Source organism: Xyrauchen texanus, chromosome 1 (assembly GCF_025860055.1).
Source record: "Xyrauchen texanus isolate HMW12.3.18 chromosome 1, RBS_HiC_50CHRs, whole genome shotgun sequence".
In the NCBI taxonomy this organism is placed as follows: Eukaryota; Metazoa; Chordata; class Actinopteri; order Cypriniformes; family Catostomidae; genus Xyrauchen; species Xyrauchen texanus.
Window position 1 is genome coordinate 30,673,909 of NC_068276.1, and position 15,206 is coordinate 30,689,114.

A 15,206-nucleotide genomic window follows, 5' to 3' on the forward strand; every position below is an offset into this window, starting at 1 on the left:
TATATATATATATATATATATATATATATATATATATATATATATATATATATATATATATTCATGTATAACTTGCACGTGAATTGAAAGAATGAGTGTTATATCCTGGATGGAGATGGTGTTTCCAGACGCTTCGCGTTCGTGTGATGTGAGCGTGAAGCGACCATCTGTGTTCAGCAACTGCCTTTGGGTCCTTGAATAACGTATAATGTGCGTGTAAGGGCAGCCGGTGGACATTCTGGTGCCGTCATAGGGTAAGATGGCGCCCCCATACGCAGACTGCGTATTCTGCTTATAGGGAGCGGCGGTAGTGCTCAGCTCATTCTAACACATTTTACCACGTTTAAATTCATCCCGCCGAATTCCACAGATTTCCCAACTAATTCAGGTCAGAAAATGCCTGTACATTCCATCTTGACCTGGGTATCATGAACTAACAATGAATAATATTTTAACAGCATTTATTAATATTGATTTATAATATTTATAAATTTTCAATTAATTATTGTCAGTTAATTTTAATGAATAATGCACTGACTAATGTTTGAATCACTTTTAATGTTGAAAATAAATTCATTGGTTGTGATTAACATTCACCAAGGTTAATATTAGCTGTAAAAGCATTGCTTGTTGTAAGTTCATGTTAACTTATAGTTCACTAATGTTAACAAACACAAACTTATTGTAACTACATGCATTGATCTAGGATTTCGACTTGTAACACCTTTCTGTTTGCATTGATTCAAATACCAAGTCTCAATGTTCTGGTCATTTCTTGTGACCTAAAAACATCTCCTTCTCTGGCAATGTATTGCTGTTGAGCTCTATTTCCTGTCAGAATGCACTTGAATAGAGGGTGAGATGAGGGAGGGAGAGACGAGGTTTTGGGGGGGGGGGGTTAAAGGTACCGACAGTGGAAGAAAAACAGAAATGTTTCAAACATAAGAGTTATCAAAAGTGCTGAGCAGGGGTTGAGTTACACATCAAACAAACCCCAGGCTCCCTCTTATCATGCATACATCATACACACCTCTTTTTCTTTACAACATTTAAAGGGATTAAGAGAAAGTGGTTTAACACACCTGGGGTTCTCCCGGAGAACAAGGCTTAATGTCACGTAAACTCATACACGGCGTTGTTACAGGTTTATGAGGAGTGCGCATGTGCATGAACAGACCGGATGACAAACGTCATATGATGGAACCCAACAATAAGTCAACACAGTAGAAAGACTTAAAAATTTCTGGGAGTACAGTGGGAAAATCACATATAGGCTGCTATAAACTATACCCATTTTTTACATACCGATTTAAAATACACACACACACACACACACACACACACACACACACACACACACACACACACACACACACACACACACACTTTCACAAAGAGGAGCAAGCTACCTCAGAGCAGTCAGTTATTCTAATTAGCACTGAATGATTAACAAATTACCTCCTCTTGGACCATGAACTCTACTGGGGCTTGATAGAGGAATCATTGATCATAAAATTCAGCTGTTTCTACCAGACTGAACAAACCCAAAACCTCATGATCAGCTTTCAATGATCTTACACATAAGAGAGAGAAAAGTATTATCAAATCAATGTGTGTTTGTGTGTGTGTCCTTAGTCTTCTTTTCCAAGGATTAAAAATTGACATTCTTTTAATTCTGTAATAATTGGTCTGTTCCATGTTAATGTATCTCCAACAAGGCTGCAGCGCTTAAGCAATTATAATTAGGGCTGATGGCAATCTAAAAACAAATAGCAAATATGACTTGTTCAAATGGCTTAAATTAATGTGGAATTCAGTAACAGATTAATAAGAACACAGGATTCGGCTTAATTCCATCATATTAATCCACTTCACACTAACACAATAATTGGTAATTCATAGCATCCTTCAAGGCCAGTCTTCTTCAATTGCATCTCCTTTAAAAAGATTCAATATAATACACCTTAGTGTTTCAAGTTGTCCAAAACACATGTCTCCTATGTGGTCATTCAGGGAACACCTAGACATGTCTTTCTATTTATTTATTTGTATTAAAGACGTATTGACACTCAGCCAAGTGGCACTTTGAGTCACACCACACCATGTCATGACGCTTGCACGTTTGTGTCACTGTGTGAGTTTCTCTCCTGATGGTGTGAATCCAGACATTTGTGTAAATTGGGGCAAAACTCCCAGGGAAGACGTGCATGGACATTATAAATGGGCAACTATGTTAACAAATGGAATCTTATTGTAAAGTGATACCAAGTTTCTTCTTCTTCAATGAGCCACCTGCTTATAAGACTTTTGTTTATGATGACGTATTCAATTTTTCCAATGTTAAAATACTTTCTTATATAAATGTTTAATGTGCAGCGACAACTTTAAATAAGCCATTTGCATGCTAATCCCTAGCTGTTAATTAGTCTAGATGTTAGGTTTTAATTTTGTTTTCTAATACACCTTGAGATTCTCAATCATCCAGGACAAGTTTTACCAAAATTCATTCAGGAGCATCTAGATTTGTGTATTAATTTAAGATTTTTCCACAGTAACTGGGCATCAGAATAAGAATATGATGTCATGAGGTAGAATCCTGTAGCAGAACCACTACTTAGATAATTCCTATCAGGGAATTATAGGTATACTAGGACCAATTTCAAGCTAAATTGGAACAAAATTAAGCAGTCCAAGAACTTATTTGGTGAAATCTGTATCCACAACCAGGAACTTGCTTGACAGTAATCTTTTGCTCAAAGAGGTACTTACACATTGCCAAGGCTGCACTCATCACACAATGGAGTTCTTATAGGCTCTGATCTGGTGTTGCCCTGATGTCTGGGAGGCAGGTAGAGGTGAAGTGCTGGGCTCATGTGATTGCTGGCAATTTAAAGTAATTACTAAAATGAAGATTATTGGTTGAGGCATTGACAGGTTAATGAAGACTGTTAAGATATAGTATATGGTACAGGGTAATGCAAATGTAAATAGATTGAAAACTACACAAGCATGTACTAATGGAAAAAATTAACAACAGAATATCCAATATAAGTGTCTATATGATCATATAATCATAAAATGCACTCACAAATAATTCAGTTTTTTAATGCAGGTTCATTTTAAAGCTATTTTAAATACTATTAATATACTAGATTCCAAAAATGACAAACTAGGCATGACTCAACAATGACAGAGCATAACGGCATGTACTGTACTGTACTGTATACATCAGGGACTAAAGATTTAACAAGACTAATGGATGAGACTCACTTGGAAACAAACAACATTTTTATTGCTGAAACAAAGTATAAAATACTATACAAAGGAGGTCTATAATACCTGGAGAAAGCAGCATTCCCATCCATCTCAGTGGCTAGTGCAGGCACCCCTGGAAGTACAGGATTTAAAATCTGCCATCTTTGCTCATGGCATGGGCACTCAGTTCTGGACACCATAGTTATTGAGCCAATCATCAAAGTCATAATATTTGCCAAAAGTATTTATTTAGTCAGAATACATGGTTACTTTTGAACAGTCATCAATGAAAGATGCTTTTTGGGCCCAGATGGTGTAATTGCAGCATCTACCAGCAGGGGCTTACTGGTCAATGCTGACCAGCCAAACTCTAACCTCATGAATTGTACACACAACAGGAAACAATTAATATAGGAATGGGAAATATTAAATCATATACAAGAGTTACAATTTTCAAATGAACATTCAACATGAACAGAAAAGAAAAGAAAAAAAAAATCTGTTACTCTTACACCCCTCTCAAATACTGTTAGGAGAATCAAATACTTTATACATCAGAAAATCTAGTTCAGCAAAAATAGGCTTCTGTAGTCTCAGTAGGGCTCAATATAACACTGCAAGCACACACACACATGCTCAGATACACAGGTGAGCTGCTATCATGTCTTCAGATCATTCCCCCAAGTCTTGAGAACATAGTTTGTTCAAATAAACACACACATCTCATAAACTAACTTCCACCATCCTTTAAAATAACACAGTCAGACACAAGAAATCCTGTCCAGCCCTATCATTTTGTTACTTCTGAGATTTCCTCTGAATGGTCACCTTCCCCCCACTATCTCTCATAATATTCTGCGTGCCTCTCTCTCTTGTACTTTTTCTCCCCCAGGACAGCAAGCCAGACCAAGATCTGAAAACACATTTTCAGCTCTGCTGAACAATCGACTGTGAGGGTGCAGAGATGCTTGTCCTTGCTGCTCTCTCTCGCTGCCTCTCCGCCTTGGGTTCGGGCAGTCCAATAAATCTATACAGCTCTGGCAGCATGCCGCTAACACATCAAGCATGCTTTTTAGACAACCTTTTTTTGTATAGACTTTCTTTCTTTGGCTCATGCCAACTTCCTGTGGCTTCCTACAGACAGATTGCATGCTCAGCAAAGGACACTGAGTCCACAGCTGCTAGCACTAATGAGTTATCTGGCCACTGATGGGGCAACCACACATACCCACGTCAATGTCACTCAGTGGCCCTCAGTAACAGCTCCATTTGCCCAAGAAGTGTGTAGAAAAGCATAATTCCTGGACACACAATAAGTATCCACTCTATTTAGCACATAAAAAGTCACACAATAACTAGGGCTGTCAATCAATTAACATGTTTATTTCCCTGAAGTAATTACTTGATGTGCCAAAGAAACTAATCAATGCATGTCAATATTTATTGAGAAAGGCCACAAACAAAGATAACTTTGTATATATTAATTAAAATGATTCTGAATAAAATATTTAATAAATATTATAATTCAGATATTATATATTCAGAATTGAAATCCATTAAATCATATACATACATTCTGGCATTAGACAAGTTAAGCATTTGTATTATACAAAAAGTGTCTTTTAAAGTCTTAATATTGCTTTGTTTTATTTTCATCTCATTGAATATAACCCTATTAGTGGCCTACTTCCATCTGAGCTATTTTTAATTGTTTGTCTATATACTCAAGCATCACACTGTTGTTTTTGGAGTGTCTCGCTTTGGTTGCATCGCGTTTCATTAGAGTCTAATCTGACATCTTACAGTGTAAGCGTTTGTCATAAGCGATGGGTTTTTAGTATGTTTTGTCAAGTTAAATGTAGTTTGAAATAATGAAAAGTGCATTTTGAGATGCCTACATTCTGTTATGCTCAGTAAAGCTGACTTTGAGCACAAACGTGCATCTGTGGACTAATCTTGTTGCCTGTACAGCTGGAGCTGACTGCCCCCTACTGCCACATCAAAGTGGAAGATCAAGCTTGAATTTCTCAGATGGAAGGAATATTCCTTATTATGGAATTTACAGACATATCAGGGGCGTGATTCATTGCGTACATTTTTTAAATGCGTTATTTTTAATATAAATAATCGCACTACATTAACGTGTTAAATGGACAACCCTGATAATAACTAACACCAAATCCTTTCTGATATGTTTTGTAAGATTACCCTAATGAATAGCGGGATCACCAGCATTTGTTGCATATTGGATGCTTGTCCTCAGCATGGGATGCTGGTGTGCTGGTCCCCACAAGAGGCTTCTTAAGTCTCCTATAGGTTCACAGCGATGCTCTTTGTTCTTCGCTCTGAGCAAAAAGATGGTTGAATCAGCTGAGCAATGGAATACTGTTTTCAGAATAGTGTAAAAATAAAGAAAAAAGTAAAGAATGTATTTTATCACTTATCTCCTTTACTGAAACTATTATTAGATAATTAAAGGCTTTACATTGTGGATGCATCAAATTAAATGTGTCTGTTGGACTGTGTTGACACAAATTAAAATATGATGTAAGTTATGAAGTGAATGTCAATTTTCAGAAAACAATAAAACGTTTTCCTTATATTGTTTGTTAGCTGAGACCTTTGTCTACAAAAAATCCATTTGAAATTAATTTAGTATTAAAAAATATAAACCAAGATTTAAAACATGTTTTGTCTCTTATCTCAAGAATGAGCTTGTGTAATTTGTCATGTTTACAATATGCATTAATTGATCAAAGTGTAATGCAAAACATGCTATAGTGGTCATACTATGCACCAGTCATCCTCTGTTATTGTATTTTATGATTGATCTTGTGAAAATAGTCCATGTAAGATCTCAAAGTGTGGCAGACAGGTAAGGAGACAGGTGTCAATGAGCAGAATACAAACCAAAGAATAGGAGGCATAACAATCTCACTTTAAGCAGAGGTGTGAACGGCTTACAGGCTGCATACAATGATACACAAATTAAGTGTGATTTGGTTCCTTTTGTAGACAAATCTAAAAATAATAATAAAAACTCATGACATGTCGTTTGAAAAGGCCTCTGCGCAAGGCATCTTGCAGGAGTAGCAAAGTTTACACTAGTTCAGCAACTCAACGCACTCCAGTATGATTCTGTTGTCATTCATGATCTCGACTAAGTGAGGGAATTAACCAGAAAAAGATGTTTGCATCAAAGTAGCAACAGATCACACCTTGTAGTAAGGCAAAAAGGTGCTAACATCTAGTACGAAGTTTTCCTAAATGTTTGCACTGACAAACTGTTTCAAACCACCGAAATTATTTAAAAACATTATTTTTGGCCAGATTTTGTTCAAAATGATGTCATACACAATTAATTAATTTATTTTTTGTTGTTGTTGATTTTCTTCAATCTTCACTATAAGTATATTGCTTTTAAGGAGCTTAACCAGCAAGTCAACCAGGTTCACCAGATAGACCATGCTGGTTGCCATCTTCATCAGCTTGTTTTGCTTGTGAATGACATGACAGTGCTGGTCCACCAGAAAAACCAGTACCAAACCAACACTACATGGTAAAACATGCTAACACAGCAATTCATGCCATCCTAAAATACAAGCAGTATTTTTTTTAATTTTAAGCCATCAAAGAAGCACATCAATAACCAAACTGTGGTGTTCTAAGATCATCAATCATAAGAAGCTAAAGTAGTTCTATATGCTGTTGTTCTTGGTTAGCTTTTCTCTAATATGAGGAGGACACTTTAATATCCACTTTAATGTTCCACTCACCCTCAAACCCACAGAAGAGATGGTCATCTCATCTGCAGAGCCCAAGATTTTTCATGGGGAGAAGATGGCAGAGCAGAGGAAGTGCTACACAGATCAGACAGGCTGAATTGTCTATATCATTCACAGCAAATATGAAACGGCATACTATCTTTTCAGAAACAGAACATAAGCAGTAGGAGGCATATTGTAAGATGGTTTTCAATACATTGGCAGCTATATTAAATTGATAAAACTCGCTCACAGGGGCAGAAGGAGAGAGATCGATACATTTTTTCTTTCTTTCTCATGCAGAAGCAAGAGGCATATTAGAAGATGTCCAATACATTGCAAACCAAATAAAAAAATGAAGTTCACATGTATTGCAGAATAAGTGCTTATAAAAAGTTATGGCAAACTCCTACCATGTGTCCTTCAGTTACCTTTCTATAAAATATCTATGTGGGCTAGTATGTTGGTTATTTTCAATTTTTAAGCTGAAATTTCATTCTTAAGCTTTTGATGATTAATAACCTTATGACACTTATTTGCTATGTATTTCTGTGACCTTAGGCATTAAAATCAAATTATTTAAAGTATTAGCTACATAATGATAGTCAGCTTGAGCTGTGACAATTCTGTGCAGTATTTAAAAATGGAAATAGTTCAGCGTCCATTTTAACATCCTTTCCGCCCTTAACCAAACCAATCTTTGAGTGTGTTCCATGCACAAAACAAAAAGAGGACAGCAATGTCTTGGGTAGCAGGAGACAAAAATAATAATAAAATAAAACATCACCCACATCTCCCTACCCGCTTTCTTTATTATTTTCATCTGTTATTCTTATTTTTTGTTTTTACAATGGTGCAGATAAGCGCAAAAACGAGCACGAGCCTTTTCACGTTTGTTGACAGTTTATGAATGAATTTTGTTATCATAATTTTGAGATGCGTTTTGGGCGATCCGTTTGAAATGGGATAGCACTATAGACAGCTGTAACAGGGTCCATACTCATACTTTGTCCACTTCAAACACATTCAGACATTGGGATTGTTGTGCCACAGCATCAAAATACGAGTTTACAATTTTCGGTTACATGTGGATTTAAAAGGTATATAACCTCACAATCAGAAAATTACAATCAGTCATTTTTCAAATGTAAAAAAGTGAATGCATTTCACAAAATGTTTTCAGAGTGTCTGATATCAACACAAGGGACAGATATGAGAGGCATGCATGCACATTAGATCTTGTAGGCTACTGCACTAAACTATTTCTAATCACATTTGCTTGTAATTAAGAAAAATCGTGTGCCGGTTTTCAGCGCTTTCTTACACTTAATTTACTTTCTGAGCTTTATTATCATTCAGAAATACACAGATGTACTGATATATGTATGTCCTCATAAGAGACTAATCTCCCCTTGTGCTTTTAGCTTAAAATGTCACACTAGACACTTCTCAACACCATACACCAATAAGCTCAGCTGCATAAGCAAATTAAATCAGACATGGGCGGAGCTATACGTGTCACCACTCCCCGTCGCCATGCTCCATTGTCTAGACTAATGATGGGAACGAGTACCCAAGTATTCTGGAGTGACAGTAATGATCGATCATGAAAACGAAGATCGAAAATTAAAATGATTGACATAACTTTTTCGAATAGGGTTCGTGAATTTCGAATTCAGTGACAACTACCTTACAACTATACAACCCCATCAAAGAGGGGCCTAATTTGTTATTTTAAGATTGATTACATTGTCATTTTCAGCAGTACCTTGATTTCCAACAGAGACGTCTCATAGCAACCAAACTGGTAAACGATGCTGCAATGCTAGCATTTGTTCAACAGGTTTATGATAATCAAAAGAAAGTTTAATCCACCGTGTTTTGAATATCTGTCTCTGCACACGTTTGCTAAACAGATTCCCTCACGACTCTGTACACTTGACATTGTGTTGTACTAACGCATATGGGGAGTGTCCTTCCACATGACCTAGTTGAAACGTCTCTACAATAACACCAATATTCTAAAATTGGCTATGGTCTTTGAGCCCCGCCCTTTTAGGCAAAGCTGTCTGCTATAAAAACAGTCGCGCAAACACCATTCCTCAGAATTTTCTTCCTTTAAGACAGCGATTCATCTCTCGTCTAGAAGCCCCCTACAGCTTCACCATCGACTACATGAGTCAGCGGGCGCGATCTTCGTGGCAACGAGAGAACACTCTGCTCCCCTGCAGTGCTCCGGCGAACATCACACCACCTCACTGCTTGACGCTTTGCTGCTTCAGCATCCTGATTCCCTGCAGCACTTCAGCAGAGTTGTGTATCCCTATAAGCAAGAGTCACTTACGTGTTCGTGTCTTTTTAAATATGTCTTCCGTAAGGGTTCCTTGTGCGATTGGCACATCCTGCAGTCAGATCAGCATGAGAACTGCATTCACTGTCTGGGCAGTGCCCACGCAGTATCAGCTCTCATAGAGACAGACTGCCCTCAATGCGAGGGCATGAGTCTCAAGACGCTTTGCTCGTCAATCACTCTCATTCTGACGGACGATTCAGTCTCCCATGCCCTCCCAACCACCTCTTCTGTGACACCCAAGGGATCACACGAGGAGGCACGGTGGGGCTGCAAGGTCGAGCAGGATGAATTTGGGGTGGACCTTGTGCCGGCACACGCCCCGCGAACCCCTCAATCTACATGTAACGCGTCTATGCCGATACATTATGTGTGTGACAAGCTCCGGCCCTCTGCAGGAGCTCATGGCCTCTTCTCATTCGGTGGTTCTGACACTAGGGATGATCTCATTGCATCAGGCGGGTGGTCATTGGATGACACTACCGCACCTTCCCCTAGCAAGGGTGAGGAGCATATACTCTCCACTGACAAGGAAATGCTTTGTGCCCTTTCAAGGTGGTCGAAGAGCTCAATCTCGTGTGGTCTCCTCCAGAGGAACTAAACAATCTCGCCTTGATGAATGGTCCCTGCAGTCTGGACGCCGTCAAGCGACCGCGTCCCGCAGATCTGCCCTGATCTTCCCTGAATTTCATAACAAACCGTCAAAATACTGGCGAGAGCCCTATTCAGCTCGCCCGCACATCGATTCCATCCTCTCTAATGTGGATCATGGGGAAGAAAAAGGTTATGCCCACCTACCCCCTGTGGAGGAGGTAATAGCAGCACACCTCTGCTCGGTGAGTAACAGGGCATGGAAATCATGCCCCATTCATCCTTCCAAGCCATACGAAAATACTCAGCAGCGGGCCACACTGATTCACCACTCCACGTGATGGTGGTGCTCCAGGTCTTTTAAGCAAAGCTTCTCAAGCAAATGGATGAGCAAGGCTACGATCCAGAGACATTCAAAGAGCTGGAGTGGTGGTGGCGTAGTGGGCTAAAGCACATAACTGTTAATCAGAAGGTCCACTACCATTGTGTCCTTGAGCAAACACTTAACTCCAGGTTGCTCTGGGGGGGTTGTCCCTGTAATAAGTGCACTGTAAGTCGCTTTGTATAAAAGCGGAATGTAAAATGTAAAATGTAAAAATGTAAAGAGCTCCACGTCACTATGGCCTTGGCTCTGCATGTCACGAAAGTCACTGCAGAGGCCATTAAGCAAATCAATGAGCCTAATAGTTATGGATCATCACATCTGGCTGACCCTTGTGGAAATGTGTGACAAGGAAACAGTCGCTCTGTTGCTCCCGGCCCCATGCCCGCTGCCTCAGCACTGCCACCAAGCCACCAGTGAGGCCACACAAGCCATGGCCAAAAGGGAAGCAGCCATAACAGCACAGGAAAAAAAAAAACCTGCACAGCAAAAGCGCTCCTGATGGGCACAGCCATTGAAGTGAAATGCAGAGCTCACTTTTCCCTCCAGGTCTGCTCTGAAGAAGGGTCGGTTGGAGACACACAACACTATTCCCCATCTCCCTACTGCTGTTTGTAGGGAAAAGAATACTGCTGTTCACAATATTATTCAAAATGTTGTTTCTGTGTCTCTCATTCAAATGAATGCAATAAAAAATGAATACAGCGCTCGTTCCACATGCACAAGATGCTCACACATTCAAAATAAATAGCTTTTTTTCCCTGTCAAACCCCACACATTGTGCAAAGAGCACACTCTTCCCCAGTCAGCAAATCTCCTTTTTGGAGTCCGCCTCAACTGCGTGAGCGGGCACGCGCACCTCACGAGTGAGCGTATTCAGGCCATTCTACAGTGTCTGTCTCAGTTCAAACTGGGGAGAACACTTCCACTGAGGCTGTTTCAAAAAGCATTGGGGTTTATGGCTGCAGCATTCCATTAGGTCTTTTAGACATGAGACCTCTTCAGTACTGGCTCAAGTACCGTCTGGCATGACATGCTTGGCACCATGCGCATCACCATATCTCACCACTGCATAGCTGCTCTAGCACCTTGAACAGCTCCTGCATTTTACCAGCGAAGTGTCACGCTGGGGCAGATTTTTAGGTGGGAAGTGGTGACTATGGACGCTTCCAACACAGGTTGGGGGGCGGTGGACCAGGACAGATGCGAGGAGGGCATGGCACATCAAACGCCTAGACTCTGTCAATGCTCAAAGTTTATGTGGTGACTATATCTGTGTATTACGCACATGAAGCTGGTGCCACTATAGGCAAACATAATTTAATCATAAAGTTTCTTAGAGGAGCAAGACGATTAAATCCACTTCGACCAGCAACAGTCCCGACTTGGGACCTAACTTTGGTCCTAAAAGCACTCGCAGGGCCCCCCTTTGTGCCTTTGAACACTATTGATTTGCACATCTGGCCTCAGTAAAACGGGTCAGTGACTTACATGCATTATCAATTGACAATTCATGTCTGGAGTTTGGTCCCAGACTTCAAAAGCCACTGTCAGTCCCAGAAAAGGCTATGTGCCTAAGGTTCTAACCATGTCTTTCAGATCGCAGGTTGTTCACCTTCAAGTCTTCTTCCCTACTCCATTTCATTTGGACGGGGAACAATCCTTGCATTTGTTATGCCCTGTGCGGGCACTACACGCATATGTTGAGTGCATCCACCAGTTCAGACTGTCTGATCAGCTCTTTGTGTGCTATGGAGGAAACACAAAAGGATTGTCCATCTCCAAGCAAAGACTTTCTCTCTGGATCGTTGATGCGTTTGCCGAGTTGCAACTAGAGGCATGGTCTCCTCATGGGCATGGTCATTTGTTTTGCAGTAGGATGGTCTTCTCAAAACACATTCGCAAGTTTTTACAACCTAGACGTAACGTCTCTCTCTCTTCACAAGTCCTCTCTGTTTAGAGCACTTCTTTTTAATTTGCCAAACATATACTTATGCCACTCCCTTTAAGTATGGGCTCCCCATTATTTTACACAACAGCCTGCATTCAGGCAGTTGTAATTTACAATAAAGTCACAAGCACTTTCATTATAAATAAACTTCCTTCACGACTGGGTTCGTGAAGGAGTTGATTCACACTATATGACTATAGTTCATATATCCATTCCGAGTGCTCCCCTCCTGGCCCAACATGAGGGTCACTCATTTGCTGCGTTCTCATGTCAGTCGCCTTCCCGCATTTTTGCACTGGTGGGGCCCGTTACCATGACTAGCAGCCAATATAATTTTTAGTCCTAATCTGCCCCTGCCAAGGGAGATTTACAGTCAATAATAAACCTTTACTTTTATTGAATAATATACATTAATGAGTCAAAGTTTCTACATTATAAGACAATGAAACGTCTTGGTTACATACGTAACCTCGGTTCCCTGAGACAAAGGGAACAAGACATTGGGTTCAGCTAAGGTATATGGGGAGTGTCCTTCCACACAACCTAGTTTAAACCTCTCTACAATTATGCCAATATTCTAATATTGGCTATGGTGTTTGAGCCCCGCCTTTTTAGGCACAAAGTTGTCTGCCATAAAAGCAGGCACGCAAACACCATTTCTCCGAATCTTCTGACTGAGGGACAAAGAGCGCATTCCTCACACCTCAAAGAACTCTGAGTCTTGTAGTGCGGCCAACATTTGCAATGTCTCGTTCCCTTCATCCCAGGGAACTGAGGTTACGTACATAACCGAGACATTCCCTTACAAATCAGTACACTTGATATTGCGTTCCGCTAACGCATATGAGGAACAGAATCCTTAAAACATATAAAACCACTGTGAATGTGATGAGTGGATTTTTTTTAGAAAACGCAAAGTAAGTACATTATAGATCAGACAAATAAACTGACAGAAAACTTTTTTCCCAACATATAGATGTTAGGTTCAAATGTACATGAAAGTACAAGGAAAAGTGTGTATTTTAGGTGCTGTGACATGTAAGCATTTCTTCAAAGTTTTTAAAGATATTAATCACCTTTCAATTTTTTTTTAGAAGTGCAAATAAACTATTGTCTTAGTTAATATGAGGTTGTGGAAACAACAAGTATAATAATAATTTATTGTATATAGCTATACAAGATCATAAAAGGTTGTTTAAAATAGATACATGAAGAAAGTGTCACACACAGATCACTAATGACATAACCCGTTCTCACTCCCTAAGTGTCCAATTTTGACTCTTGTGCAGAAGCCATCCACGTCTGCAAGATGACACCAAAAGAGAAATATGGCGGACAGTGCGCTGCACACTCAAGTTTAATGAGGGCGGATCTAAGCTACTTGGGTGGATGTCTTTCCCCTTTTGATGTCATAAGGGGCTGCAAACCTGAACGGCTCATTTGGAGACACTGTTTTTTATTGATAGGGAAAGGAAAGATATGAGGGTATGTCTTTAACCATATTTTGTGGTTGTCTACACACACCGGGGACAACTAATTGTGTTAAAAAAAAAAAACTAAAAAGTAGATTTTGCATAATATGTCCTCTTTAAAGTCTGGAATTGTTCCTGTTTCTTGAATGCCCGAGTGAGTTATGTATATCTGTATCAAACAGTATCCACCTCTAACAAACTTACAAACAGTGAACAGATCAGCTGAATGTAAACAAGTTCATTGAAACTGAGGTAAGATACATTTTCAGACTTATTTATTGTGATAATAGAAGTGTTTGATGAGTTGTTTTTTTTTATTATCAAAAAGCACCTTGGCAGAAGTGGTAGGATATGCTGGATGAATAAAAATAGACTAAGCTGTGTATTGCACGTAATTATTACTCAATGGGGAAGTTATAACTGTTCATGAGATGGATAGCCTATAGTGATAGTGACTGATGATTCTGGTGCTCAGTGCTCCATAGCGCTGTCCAGAAGGCAAAAGTTCAAAAAGGAAGTGGGCTGGGTGAATGGGGTCCAGAGTGAGTTTTCCTGCCCTTTTCCTCAATCTGGAAGTGTACAGTACTTGAAGGGAGGGCAGGGGACAACTAATAATCCTCTCAGTGGTCCGTACTGTCCTTTGTGTTCTTCTGAAGTCTGATTTCATAGCTGAACTAAACCAGACAGTTAATGAAGTGCAGAGGACATAATCAATGACAGCTGAGTAGAACTGTATCAGCAGCGCCTGTGGCAGGTTGAACTCCCTCAGCTAGCGAAGGAAGAACAACCTCTGCTGGGTCTTTTTCACAATTGAGTCAATGTGGGTGTCCCACTTCAGGTCTTGTGAGATGGTAGTGCCCAGGAACCTGAATAATTCCACTGCTGCCACAGTGCTGTTTAGAATGGTGAGCAGGATCAATGTGTTCTTCCTAAATTCCACTTTCACCTCCACTATTTTGAGCATGTTCAGCTCCAGATTGTTTTGACTGCACCAGTGATCTATCCATTCAACATCCTTTCTGTATACAAACTCTTGACAGTAGACAATTCTTGGGTTTCAGTCACGTGATTATGATGACGCGCGAAGGCGGAGCGATTTCAGATGGAGGGCAGGAAGTAAACATGGAGAATACGTCTATGGAGGAAACCGTTGCGGAGAGTCCGTATTGTACGAATTTAGAACCAGTTTCAAGAAATAGATACAAGGAGTTAGTAAACGCATATGTTGGACGTGACCCGTTCCTCATGAAGATGAGTGAGTTTTCGGTCGAACTTGAAGATTTGCCGACAGTGGAGGCTGTTGACATCACCAACTATCTGGTCCTTCAGACATCGTACTACACCAGACAGCAAATGAAGGCATATAAAAGTCTGGAGGCGTACAACTTTTTTGTCAGCGGGTGGGTCCACAACCTCGGTACCAAACGTCTTCACATTGTAG